The sequence below is a fragment of the Phalangium opilio genome, unplaced genomic scaffold, assembly GCF_054372755.1.
Source record: "Phalangium opilio isolate 3A_F unplaced genomic scaffold, DU_Popi_V2 ptg000025l_1, whole genome shotgun sequence".
In the NCBI taxonomy this organism is placed as follows: Eukaryota; Metazoa; Arthropoda; class Arachnida; order Opiliones; family Phalangiidae; genus Phalangium; species Phalangium opilio.
This window is the reverse complement of record NW_028324156.1, coordinates 680,603-694,122: the sequence shown is the minus strand read 5'-3', so window position 1 is coordinate 694,122 and position 13,520 is coordinate 680,603. Positions and strand designations below refer to the sequence as shown.

Below are 13,520 nucleotides of genomic sequence, written 5' to 3'. Positions count from 1 at the left end.
AAAAATGAAAAATTTATTAAAAAAACAATAAAAAAAGCATAAAAAAGGTCAAAAAAACTACCCTAAGTGTTTTTCGACTATTTTTTTTCCTTCCCCAATATCGAAACTTTAGATTTAAACTTAAGCTACCACCCCCAAAGTAAGCCTTGCGAGCCCAATTTAAATTTAACAAGTCCCTGGTTAACTCGGGAATTATTAAATTTAAACTAAAGCCCGCTTTGGAGCCCCCAAAACCAGGAAACTTCGTCCTTAGCATGGGATTTCCAATGAAAGTCCACTCGCAGACGTCCAATTCTTCCTGCGCAAGAAAAATTCGAATTAGTATTTGGAAAAAGGCACACGAATAACTTGAAATTAATTACCTTAAAACGAAAATCCACTCGAGTATTCTCGCATGATGCGACGTTAAATGTTCCGGCATAAGACAAATGACTATTATTTGGCAAATAAATGGCACACTCGTAACATTAACAGGGAAAGAATACCATAAAAAGCTAAGCCTCGCCTTAAACCCACTTAAAATCGTGTTTACTTTTAAAGGAGAAAGCGTATAAGCAACCTTCTACCTTAAACCTAAATCAGAAATTTATTTAGATCCTACAAAACTCCCTCAACGAGTTGCCAAACGCTTTTCCTCTAAAAATATGATTAAAACCATAAACTAGGTACCTTAATACCGCAAAGGGAATCTCACCCTTGAAATCCTGATTACGCGTTCATTATTCTTAAAAGGGAGGGCTAGGACCAGTGTTCACCTATTCCATAAGTAAGATTTTATTTATGTCCTGGCGAAAAGAAAAATCCCTAAAAATTAAAGGACACAGCGCTTCCCTTCTAACAATAAATATAATAATAAATAATAAACTAAATACCTAATAATGGTCTAAAATGTCGCTTCACACGCTGTCTAAATAGTTTTGCTAGTGAGATTCCCTTTCAACGGATAAAATCAAAGTGTAGGCCCGAATTAAGAATGGAATTGTCCTGTTAATATAGCTATAATTACTATTAATAAGATTTAATTACTGCACTAAGGGCCTAAAGTGTTTCACACGCTGTCTAAATAGTTTTTGTAAAGAGATTCAGTTTCAACGGATAAAATCAAAGTGTAGATCCGAATTAAGAATGGAATTGTACTGGGTTTATTGACCTGATTAATATTAGGTGCCATTTTTGCCAAATAAATAGTTATTCATTCTAGAATCCAACATAAATTGCTCCTTTGGAAACGGATGACGGCTATAAAAAATAAAATTCAAACAATCAAATACAAATTAAAATTATTATCAACTTGAATGGCACAAGTATTTTCAGGGCCGGATTAAGCAATTTTGCACCCGGGGGCCGAGATAATGCGCCCCCCTTAAGTCGAAGGAACAGCAAAAGTTGCTAAAGAGGGAATAGTTTAACTCAATGTGCCCCCAACAAGCGTTGCGCCCGTGGGCCACTACCCCCTCCCCCCTCTAATACGGGCCTGACTAAAACATACTCAAAGGGCATCTTCCCATCTCTAGTAGAACCAAAGTTATGAACCTCCAAAGTTGAGTGTAACAGGGTTCGTACAAAATTTTTGGAATAAAATTCCCTGACTTTTCCAGGTTTTCCCTGACTAAATTCCACAAATTTCCAATAACCAATCTAAACTCACTCGAACCATTTTTGCACGGGCTGTTAGTGATATAAAAATATGGCAACTATTTCGTTTAAATTGAACTTTATCTAATTAAATAATAAATATAAATAATAAATAATTAATAGGTCCATTTTCAACTTCCCTGACCATTTAGGCCCATTTTAAATTTCCCTGACTTTTCCAGGATTTCCAGGTCGTGTACGAACCCTGTGTAATGGAGGGTCTGTTTATGAACATTTTTCTCAATCACTCGATCCCCAAGATTTTAGTATGGTTGGATTGGGGGCGGGGGGGGGGGGCAAATAGGACTATAACCTACTCAAAGGGCATCTTCCCATCTCTAGTAGAACCAGAGTAATGAGTCTCCAAAGTTGGGTGTAATGCTATTTGGCCGCTTTTTACTCGATCCCCAAGATTTTAGTATGGTTGGATGGGGGGGGGGCAAATAGGGCTTTAGCATACTCAAAGGGCATGTCCCAATCTCTAGTAGAACCAGAGTTATGAGCCTCCAAAGTTGGGTGTAATGCTATTCCTATGGAGGGGGTATGTTTATAAACACTTTCCCCAATTAATTGGCCCCTTTTTACTCGATCCCCAAGATTTTACTATGGTTGGATGGGGGGGGGGCAAATAGGACTATAACCTACTCAAAGGGCATCTTCCCATCTCAAGTAGAACCAGAGTTATGAGTCTCCAAAGTTGGGTGTATGTTAGTGAACACTATCCTCAATTAATTGGCCTATTTTTAATTAATCCCCAAGATTTTAGTATGGTTGGATAGGGCGGGGGGGGGCAAATAGGACTATAACCTACTCAAAGGGCATCTTCCCATCTCAAGTAGAACCAGAGTTATGAGTCTCCAAAGCTGGGGGTATGTTAGTGAACACTATCCTCAATTAATTGGCCCCTTTTTACTTAATCCCCAAGATTTTAGTATGGTTGGATTGGGCGGGGGGGGGCAAATAGGACTATAGCATACTCAAAGGGCATGTCCCAATCTCTAGTAGAACCAGAGTTATGAGCCTCCAAAGTTGAGTGTAATGCTATTCCTATGGAGGGGGTATGTTAGTGAACACTTTCCTCAATTAATTGGCCCCTTTTTACTCAATCCCCAAGATTTTAGTATGGTTGGATTGGGCGGGGGGGGGCAGATAGGACTATAACCTACTCAAAGGGCATCTTCCCATCTCAAGTAGAACCAGAGTTATGAGTCTCCAAAGTTGGGGGTATGTTAGTGAACACTATCCTCAATTAATTGGCCCCTTTTTACTCGATCCCCAAGATTTTAGTATGGTTGGATGGGGGGGGGGCAAATAGGACTATAACCTACTCAAAGGGCATCTTCCCATCTCAAGTAGAACCAGAGTTATGAACCTCCAAAGTTGGGTGGAATACTATTCCTATGGAGGGTCTGTTTATGAACATTTTTCTCAATTACTCGATCCCCAAGACTTTAGTATGGTTGGATGGGGGGGGGGGGCAAATAGGGCTAAAACATACTCAAAGGGCATCTTCCCATATCTAGTAGAACCAGAGTTATGAACCTCCAAAGTTGGGTGGAATACTATTCCTATGGAGGGTCTGTTTATGAACATTTTTCTCGATTACTCGGCCCCTTTTTACTCGATCCCCAAGATTTCAGTATGGGTGGATGGGGAACTGAATACGCCCCAACAAGCCTTGCACCCAGGACAGTGCCCCCTCAGCCCCCCTTTAATCCGGCCCTGAGGGTATTATGAATAACATCAGTTTTACTTCCAAATAAATCATTTAACGTAACTATAAAAATAAATACTAATACTTTTTACAGGGCTCCCACCAAAATCTTAAAAAAAAAGTAGGGAAATAGGGGATTTTTTAGGCTAGAAATAGGGTGAAATAGGCACCGAATTTTTTAAACTAGGGACCAAATAGGAACCAAAATGGGATCTTTATTTGAACTTATATTTTCACAAAATGACAAAGTCAGATATTTGTAAAAATATTTTATCATAAAACTGACTTAGTTTTTGTTTATTACATTACTACGTTTTATCTATCACAATTCTATCACACTTAGGCCAGGACAGATAGGCCAAAAAAGGGCTTGACCTAGAACATTTGAACATAAAGATGAAAACTGGTACATGTGTTGTTTTTGACCCAACAAAAAATATACTAAAAGTCCCCTGCTGTAGAGCGCGAGCTTTCGCCGCCATCTTGGAAAATGGCCGCCGTGAATTACAGCTACAATGTATTCCACGTTCTTCTTCAAAAATTATGAAAATTGGTACACATTATGATTGGAACCACGTGAACATCATGGCAAGATTTTACAGCTCTGTGTTCAATAGTTTGGTCGCCATATTGGAAAATGGCCGCCGTTAATGCTAGGTACAGTATATTTCACCATGTTATTGGAAAATTATGAAAACTGATAGGTATTATAATCAGAGCTGTGTGAATCTCATAGTAAAATATTGAAGCCATTAGTCAGATAGTTTGGCCGCCATGTTGGAAAATGGCCGCCATCAATGCCATTAAGATACAGTATATGGTTCAAAAACTATGAAAATTGGTAATTATTATGTTGAAGACCGTCTAAACATCACACTTGAATATTGAAGACGTGCTACTGATAGTTTGGGCGCCATCTTCGAAAATGACTGCTCGAAGTGCCAAATATATTACCGATATATTAATTTTTTCGATATTTTTTTATTGAGTAGATGATTTTCATGAACATATAAAACGCCATAAAAATAACTATTTTCGAGTCTAAATTATCGACCCATCTTCAAAAATGGTCCCTGTAATATTACTATCCTAAAATCTGGAAAAAAAGAAATGAAAGCCATATTACTCGGATATTGGTGAGGAAAAACCGTTTTATATGGGGTATAAACATTCTGGTGTCGTTAAGGATAAGATTTAAGACACATTTTTAACATTTCGTTCATATTTCTAGTCATCCTGAAGATTTTTATTACGGCTAATACCTTGACAATGACCACACATTGCCCAGCAAGCAAATCCAGATCGCCTACATTCACAGTTCTTTATACAAGATGTTCTGCACACTGCAGTTACAAATAATGAGTGTTACAAAATCATCTGATGCCGGAAGGAGAATGGTGTGAATGGGATTAAATCGTTTCCTAGCTATTTTGGACTTGAAGATACGCTCGGAAAAAATGTAGTTTTGCGGTGTCGGTTGTTGGATTAAGCTTAGCGAGATCAAATGAGAACTTGACAGTATATGTGACAACGGTTCCATATACGTGTAATATCTACATAGTTGAAGCGTGACGTGTCAATTATCACCCTAAAAAAAGCGAAAAGAAATCTCTCTTCGGCAGCAGCTATGGCTTCCCTAGATGCAATATGGTCATTAAAAAAGCGCAACAAATTTGTAAGATGTTGATTATCTGACATTACTTTAAACCACGCCTTATGATAACCACACCCAGTTACAACACGTAAATGAAAGAAGTGTTCTCTTAACCTTTTTAACTCAAAGGATTTGTCGTGGCGCAGGGAGCCCGAGTTCGGTGTGACGGTTCGGGAGTTCCTTGGGTTCACCCTTGGTTCAGACCGTTCCTTGCCCCGTTCCGTGAAGGTTTTGCTAGGCCGCTTCGCTCCCGCCCAGGTGTTGCCTATTGGCAACCCTCTAGGGGTCGCGGATACACTATTTGTTTCGGCCGTATGGCACTTTTTCTAGGAGAGAACTCCCCCGTCACCTCGAGTCTTCTGCTACCTTAATCTTTCCCTGTCACCGACCACCTCCTGACCATGACGGCGGTTCCGCAGGTTCAATTTGGAATATGATGGGAAGGGTGCTGATAAGGCCCCCATCTAGGTGTAGCGCCTAATCAAGGGTTCTGACATGAAATTATTATGAAAAATCTTCAGGATGACGATGAATATGTATGAAATGCTAGAGATTTGTCTAAGTTCTAATCTTAAACAACACTAGTATGTATAAACCCCATATTAAATCATATTCTCTAATCAACATGTTGAGCATAACAGCTTAGAATAACTTTTCTTTCTTTCAGAATTTAGGGCAATGATTTTCATGTGGCCATTTTTAAAGATGGCGTCGATAATTTCGACTTCGAGATATCCATTTTTTGTTGTTTATTACGTTAAAGAAAATCATCTATTCAAAAAAGGAATTTCAAAAAGATTTATAAATTTGAAATATATTTAGCATTTCCAGCAGTCATTTTCGAAGATGGCGCCCAAACTATCAGTAGCACGCCTTCAATATTCAAGTATGATGTTAAGACGGTCTTCAACATAATTATTGCCAATTTTCATAATTTTTGAGCCATACACTGTAAAAATATGACATTGATGGCGGCCATTTTCCAACATGGCGACCAAACTATCTGATAAATGGCTTCAATATTTTACTATGAGGTTCACACAGCTCCGATTGTAATACCTATCAATTTTCATAATTTTCCAATAACATGGTAAAATATACTTTACCTAGCATTAACGTTGGCCATTTTCCAATATGGCGACCAAACTATTGATCATAGAGCTGTAAAATTTGGCCATGATGTTCATGTGGTTCCAATCATAATGTGTACCAATTTTCATAATTTTTGAAGAAGAACGTGGAATACATTGTAGCTGGCATTCTCGGCGGCCATTTTCCAAGATGGCGGCGAAAGCTCGCGCTCTACAGCAGGGGACTTTTAGTATATTTTTTGTTGGGTCAAAAACAACACATGTACCAATTTTCATCTTTATGTTCAAATGTTCTAGGTCAAACCCTAAAAGTCCTGGGCTAACTTAACAATCAGTCTTTTCGTAAATAAGAAATATAAATGTGTAAATTGGACTTTGGGTTGAATATTATAAGCTGATGGCGCATTAAACTAGGAATATGGTGATTTAGGGACCAAATCACAATTCTATGGTGGTTTAGGGACCTCAAAAAAAAGTAGGGCGTTTTAGGTATTTTAGGGACATGGTGGGAGCCCTGTTTTTAGGGTCAATCTTGAAATATCAATTAAATAATCACTTTGAATTACTTTTAAACCGACTAAAAAGATTGAATAGTAAAACCAGGAATAAATGCAATGCGCAATTAATAAGATTAATTTGAAATATTTTGAATAAGTACGACATAAATGTGAATCACGAATACTGTTTGCATTTTACCACAACTCCCCAAAATAAACTAAGGTTATGTTTTCTACAAACAAAGGTCGCAATTAAGAAACCTATTTTGCACGCTTAACAATCAACTCTCCACTTTTCTTTGCTCCTGTGGGGGAATGTCCAGCTAGGGTCTATGAGAAAACCTTACAGCTCCGAAGAACATAGAGGCACATACGGGGCATTATAGTTTGAAGTACTGTTTCAGGCAGGGCCGGAAATAAGTACAGGACACTGGACATTGTCCAATAAAATTTTAAAATGTCCCATAACTTTCTAAAAAACTAAGGGGGTCACTGGACATTTTGACCAATAAATTTTCCTAAGTTTTGATAGCTTGACTATGAAGATGCGACACTATTTTAGCACACTCCAGTGGACAATGTCCAATAAATTTTCCAGTCAAATGGGGGCTCACTGGACACATGTCCTATAAGATTTTTTTCTTATTTCCGGCCCTGGTTTCAGGGCTGACTTAAATTGGGCAATAGATTTTTATGATACAATCTCAGGGGGAAGTGAATTCCAAATGGGGACCAATCTACGAAAAAAGGAGTGCTTAAGCTAGTTTTTACGGGCATATCGGTGGGAGCGATAGAGAGGGCATCAGAAAAATAAGTTGGATTAGGGGAGTTTAAGATTTTGAACAAGCTTAAAAGGTCAAAATACTTGTAACGCGTTGTTAGGGAAGACCAACCAAGAATAGAAAGTCGAACTTCACTTGGTAGGTGTCGGAGTCTAGTTGGGATTCGGGAGAGACAACCCATATCAATAGCGGAATGGGGGTAACGCTTAACTTCCATTTGGTTGCGATAAAATTTAGGTATTTAATCTAAATTAACCCTTAATATATAAATGAAATATTTACCTGGAAAGATCTCTGTAGCCACCACTGAAGTAGGCTTCAGGCCAACTCCCAAAAAGCCCAGGATACTATGCCTTGGTCGTAGTGTGCCAACGCGGCTCCGAGCCTCCGATTCGAAAGACATAGGATACTAAGCCTTGGTCGTAGTGTGCCAACCGTATTTGGCACGGTTAAGCATAAATTTTCCACTTGCGACGCTTAATTTCCGATCGGTTGCGATAAAACATTGGTATTTAATCAAAATTAACCCTTAAAATATAAATAAAATCAAAATATTTACCAGCAAAAATCCAACAAAAATTCGCAGCAGCCAGTTGTCTCGGAAAACGCCCCAAAAAGAACCCAGAATGAAAAGGCTTATTCCTTACCATAGCCCACTTGATCACGCACGCTGGCTGCACGCGCTCTAGAAGCCCGTCCAAACGATTTTTTTTACATGTTAACTCGCGAATACGGCGGGTCACATAGGTTCGGTCTAAACTTTCAAACCCGTCTGGTTTTAACATGGGCCTCTATGGGAGGGGACCAGTTTTTTCAACGTTTTTGACAATATTAGTGCATCTACTGGTTCAAATCTCTTGAATTTTTAATGAGACGTGTATTGAAAGGTTTGATATTATCCTGTAAAATTTAAAGTCTTCAGCTATAATAGTTTTTTTTATAAAAAATAAAAATCATCACATAGTAGAGAAATTGAAGGGGCAAAATTCTCCACTAAGTGATGATTTTTATTTTTTATAAAAAAAACTATTATAGCTGAAGACTTGAAATTTTACAGGATAATATCAAACCTTTCAATACACGTCTCATTAAAAATTCAAGAGATTTGAACCAGTGGATGCACTAATATTGTCAAAAACGTTGAAAAAACTGGTCCCCTACCATAGAGGCCCATGTTAAAACCAGACGGGTTTGAATTTTAGACCGAACCTGTTATTCTTATTTTTAGGGTCGATTGAGCGGGCTTCTATAGCGCGTGCAGCCAGCGTGATCAAGTGGGCTATGTCCTTACAAACAAGGACCGCTAGATGGCGCTGCTGAAGTTAGGCAGACTTCAAAATATGGCGGGAGCGTGCGTTTCAATTTTATTGTTTCTATTTTCTTATATAATTAATAATTTAGTTAATTATAATTTAATAATGTCTTCTAAACAGCCCAAAACACTTTTCTCCACTTTTGAAAAGTGGTACCGGAGTTTATGGATTCCTATAGCTGGAAAAACCACCCTATAAACATGTTTGTCTAATAGGTCGAAGCCTGAAATCATAATGATTAAACTATGAAAGTTAATTAATTTTACAGGGGACCCAGTTTTACGTTGATCTAGATCAAATAAAATTTCTGAAATTAAAAGTCTAACATATTCCAAAATCTTTGTTTGTTTTTGGCCTAATTATTCCTGTTCTTAATTAGAAAATTAGTAAATAATGAAGAAAGAAGATGCTATAGGTTTAGCCGCCCCATAAAGAGGGTGTCCTGTAAGAATAATCGGGTTGCAATACACGTCAAAATGCTATCAGAAATTCCACCTAAAATGGTTCAATCGCGCTCGAGAGACGCGAGTCTTCCCTCCAGTAATGGCAATGGACAATAATAGAGTGCTGTCAGAAGCGCCGTTATGACGTCACCCATGCTGTTTTCCCATAAAGAAAAAACGGTAACTGTCATGGCCGCCCATTGCTAAAGGCAGACTCGTGACGTTTAACCTTGGATCTGACGTCACAACTGACAGCACTCAAAACAAGAAATACAAGAGTTCGAAGCCTTAGCCGGCGCCTGTGTTTACTTTAGCAGAACGAAAATAAATTTGACTTATCAAACACCATAACTTCCAAAGACCAATACTAAAAAACTCGCGGATATTTTAAATCCTGAAAATCCTCAAGATTTTTGTCTGTTGTCAGCACGTACAAAGCTACGTTACATAGAGACCTAGCTTTGCGCGTGCTGACAACCGATGTTGTAACAGAGTATATACAGAATAAGCTGTCCTTCGAGATAGGGAGTTGCCTATCCTATAGCGTGAAAACAAATATCCTCACGCGCATTCTTTATCCATGGTAATAGTTTATATCATACTATCAGAAGCCTATAATTAAACCTCCTCCTCTTATCCGCTTCTGATACTATGTAGCTATGTTCGGAGAAAACGTACTTTCCTTCTAACTTCTTTAGTTAATTTAATTAAGTATGAAGAAATTGTGTCTCTTTAATAAAATATTATCAAGCGGTAAATTGATTAGATCTATCGATATCCCTTCCTCTCTTTAATCCCGAAAGGGAACTTTAACGTCGATAAATTCAAAAACAATCCATTTTAGCATAAGTTTATCATGCTTCTAAGTACACAAATATGGGTTACAACTGGGCATCTTCCGCAGGCTACTGTGACGTCAGAACTCTTATAGCTCTAAGATCCGAAGAGAAAAAATTTTGAAATTTCTGTCGCGGTGCAGCCACCAAGCGGTCGAGACGATTACTAAATGGGTCACATGAAAAAAAATCATCCAATGGAATAAAGGAGATTTTTACGTTTCGTATAGGCAGGCATTTGGGGGGGGGGGGGACGAATTTTACTTAAGCAACCCCAATTCCCTCTCTCTCTCGTGAGATAGAGGCGGTTTCAGTCCTGAAACATTCTAAAAGGGATAAAAGAAACGCTAAGCTAGGCAGTACAATTTTGTATTGAAGTTGAGGGGATAAATGATACGGAGAGAGTATAGGGTTTCATTAAAAGGGAGCCAGACAAACACTATTGCCATAGGAGTAGCAGCCATTCTCTACTTAGAGGCATGATAAACTTATGATTTTAGAAAAGTCAATTTTTATTTCTTCTTGTCAGCAAAGAGAATAGAGGGGAGGAGTGGAAAGTGGAGGCAAAACTTGTTGCTCTTTTCTACCGCGCATCTTCAATGCGCAGTACCGAGGAATTTCCGTTTGAGACCAGCGTGGGAAATAAGGCACTGGCACAGGGCAAATGACCAGTTTAAAAATTGCCTGGACCAGTTTAAAAATTAAATTGGAGGGGGGGGGGTCAGTGGTCCACGGGACCACTAAGAAAATTCTAGGGTAACCAGGGTCCAGACAATATCTGAACTATTTTAATTACCCACTTCTTTAGTTTAGCAGACGACGCGCCCTGGTCAATGGTCATGGACCAGTTTATTTATTCCAGGCCAGGGGGGTTGCTGGCCCAATGTCCAGTTTTAAAAAAATCCTTATTTCCCACCCTGTTTGAGACATTAAATGGTACCGTAGGTGGCGCGACTGAGCCGGAAACTCCCTCGTACCACTAGTATAATTAGGGGCAACAATGTAATTTATAGCGTTTTCCTTTGTGTCCTCGCGGAGCGCTCCCAAGGAGCAATAAAAATGGTATTACTAGTTTCCAGCTTCGTTAAAGACTGTTTTTGAAGAATAGGATCTCCTAGTTTTATTCCTCCATGGGAGCGCTCCGCGAGGACCCAAAGGAAAACGCTATAAGCCTTGTGGAGCGGGGGAGCTTCAACTCCTCCCCTATATTCTCTTTGTTGTCAGACATACTTGAAAATTTTCATAAGTCGAGGAAAAAGCGCCAAAAGTTGAAGAAACATTAGGGTCAACTAGGGACACCCAGTAGCAATTTTTAACATTTTCTGCTCTTAAAATTAATATTTTTTTCATAAATTAATTATTTAAATTACAATTCGTTAAAGGCAACGGTTAAAATTTCCTAATTTTCAAAATCATTGACTTCTTAACCAGCGGGATGGAATGGTTCTCCTTCCCTAAAAAAATTCCTGTAGCAGACAACTTCAAAAATCACTAACCTTGACAAATCGGGCTGAACATAACCCATTTAAAAAATGCGGGTAAATCGAATTTTGAAGTCGCACACATAGATATGTTAAAAGGGTAGATACACAATTCAATGGGAGGTCGACGTGGAAGGGGCAACGAGCAGACAGCCGCTATTTTCTGGGGGTAGCCGTATAAAACGCCATCTATCGGGAACTTTCGAAACTAAATTAAAGGATGAGCTTAGAGTAGTGGCACTCTATGTTAACCCCCTATAGGGCATAATAAGTCAAACCCTCGGAGATGCCATTACTCCATTTTATACGAGCTTAGAGCGGAAAAACGTATTTTATAAATTTTACACCTGTAAAATCGTTTAAAAAACACTTGGAACTTGTATTTCTACTTACTTTCGAGGAAATACCACCGTTTTCTGAAGGTAAGAGTCTTTTTTTATACATTTATTAGTAATAAAAACATTTAAGGCGAGCTAAGCCTTGGTCTTGTAAAACACGGCAGATTAGTGATTAGCGTTGTTTTCAGCGTTGAAAAACGTTATTTTATCATGTTAAAAAAACGTTAGCAACGTTTTAAGGTACTGATATTTAAATATCCGGACATTAAACTGTTACATATTCTTAAAATAAGAGTCGATAATGGTGCCCACCAAAACAAACTTTGATAAGTGTGTGTCTCTATATTTAAAGGCATAAAACAAAATATAACATAAACGTTTTTATTTACTTATTTATGTAACAATCATGGCTTCAACTCATGTTTGCTGCGTTCAAACTGTAGGTGTAAAGAACGTTTTCTTTCTTACCACAACTTTCCGAAAGAGACTGCCACTAGAAAGAAGTGGATTAATTCTATAACATTAGCTGTAGGACCTCTGTCCACTGATATCTCCAGTTTACGGATTTGTTCAAAACATTTTACAAAATCAGATTTCTTTCCCACCACTGGAAAGAAACTACGTAGAGCGCTCAAACCGTACGGTTCGCGATTCCATCCTAATTTGGAGATCAAATTAATGTAACCGATGAAATTATCCCTAAACTGACTCTCCGTAATTTGACTCTCGAGCAACAATCTGAAGCATTAGAAGAAATGGGAGCGTTGTCCTTTGATCATGGATTGAAGCATGAACCCGCTGCTTTTTCAAATATTCAGGCAACACATCAATACCCAGTGTCACACCTCTGTGGGTTTGATTGTTAATCCACAATTTTGCTTCCTTGGGGCAAGCCCCGATTGCCTTATACTGGTTGAGGACCAGCTGTACTTAGTGGAGATCAAATGCCCTTACACTATTTTCAAGAATAAAGAAACTATCAGAGGAAAAGCAGCTTCGGGTAACTTTTACCTTTACATTGACGAAGAAACGGATGAACTGGAACGTCTATCATCAGATTCAGGGTCAGCTTTTCGTGTGTAACGTACCCGTATGCTTTTGGGCAGTATTTGTGCCACCCGATAACATCGAAATCTTGATGATAGTGAAAGACAACCAATTCATCAATGATACCTTGCTTCCAAAATTATCCTCTAAATATTTCATTAGTCTCCTAGGCCTACCTCATTTTGTCATAGAAATGTTCGAAAAGCCTAAAAAATAAATTTTCCAAGTCACAAAAGTACAGCCTCTTTTCTCTATGTGCAAATCAAATCTACATTATGGCCATGACCAAGGCTTAGCTCGCCTTAAATGTTTTTATTACTAATAAATGTATAAAAAAAGACTCTTACCTTCAGAAAACGGTGGTATTTCCTCGAAAGTAAGTAGAAATACAAGTTCCAAGTGTTTTTTAAACGATTTTACAGGTGTAAAATTTATAAAATACGTTTTTCTGCTCTTAGCTCGTATAAAATGGAGTAATGGCATCTCCGAGCCTTTGACTTATTATGCCCTATAGGGGGTTAACATAGAGTGCCACTACTCTAAGCTCATCCCTTAATTTAGTTTCGAAAGTTCCCGATAGATGGCGTTTTATACGGCTACCCCCAGAAAATAGCGGCTGTCTGCTCGTTGCCCCTTCCACGTTTTTTTCGTTAAGCCTAAGCCAGCGAAGTGGATCTAGACCCTTTATA

The 13,520-nt window shown here is 38.5% G+C and overlaps 3 long non-coding RNA genes across 6 annotated transcripts in view; 2 read left to right on the top strand and 1 right to left on the bottom strand.

Annotated features, from left to right (window-relative positions):
* The window catches only part of LOC149691602 (uncharacterized), a 212,086-nt gene extending 204,297 nt beyond the window's left edge, over nucleotides 1–7,789 (bottom strand). For 2 of the 4 annotated variants that reach the window (XR_016383419.1, XR_016383417.1), the window contains exon 1: nucleotides 7,656–7,735. This is a non-coding gene — a long non-coding RNA (uncharacterized LOC149691602). Of the gene's footprint in view, nucleotides 1–362; nucleotides 1,240–7,655 lie in introns of all 4 variants that reach the window. The other 2 variants (XR_016383418.1, XR_016383416.1) reach the window with 2 other exon arrangements.
* On the top strand, nucleotides 7,278–8,020 carry LOC149691601 (uncharacterized). The gene is made up of 3 exons (XR_016383423.1): nucleotides 7,278–7,610; nucleotides 7,674–7,881; nucleotides 7,960–8,020. It is a non-coding gene; the product is annotated as an uncharacterized LOC149691601 (long non-coding RNA).
* A 3,854-nt stretch (nucleotides 8,021–11,874) lies between these two features.
* On the top strand, nucleotides 11,875–13,066 carry LOC149691600 (uncharacterized). Its single transcript, XR_016383421.1, has 2 exons — nucleotides 11,875–12,114; nucleotides 12,228–13,066. It is a non-coding gene; the product is annotated as an uncharacterized LOC149691600 (long non-coding RNA).
* The last annotated feature ends 454 nt before the right edge of the window (nucleotides 13,067–13,520 follow it).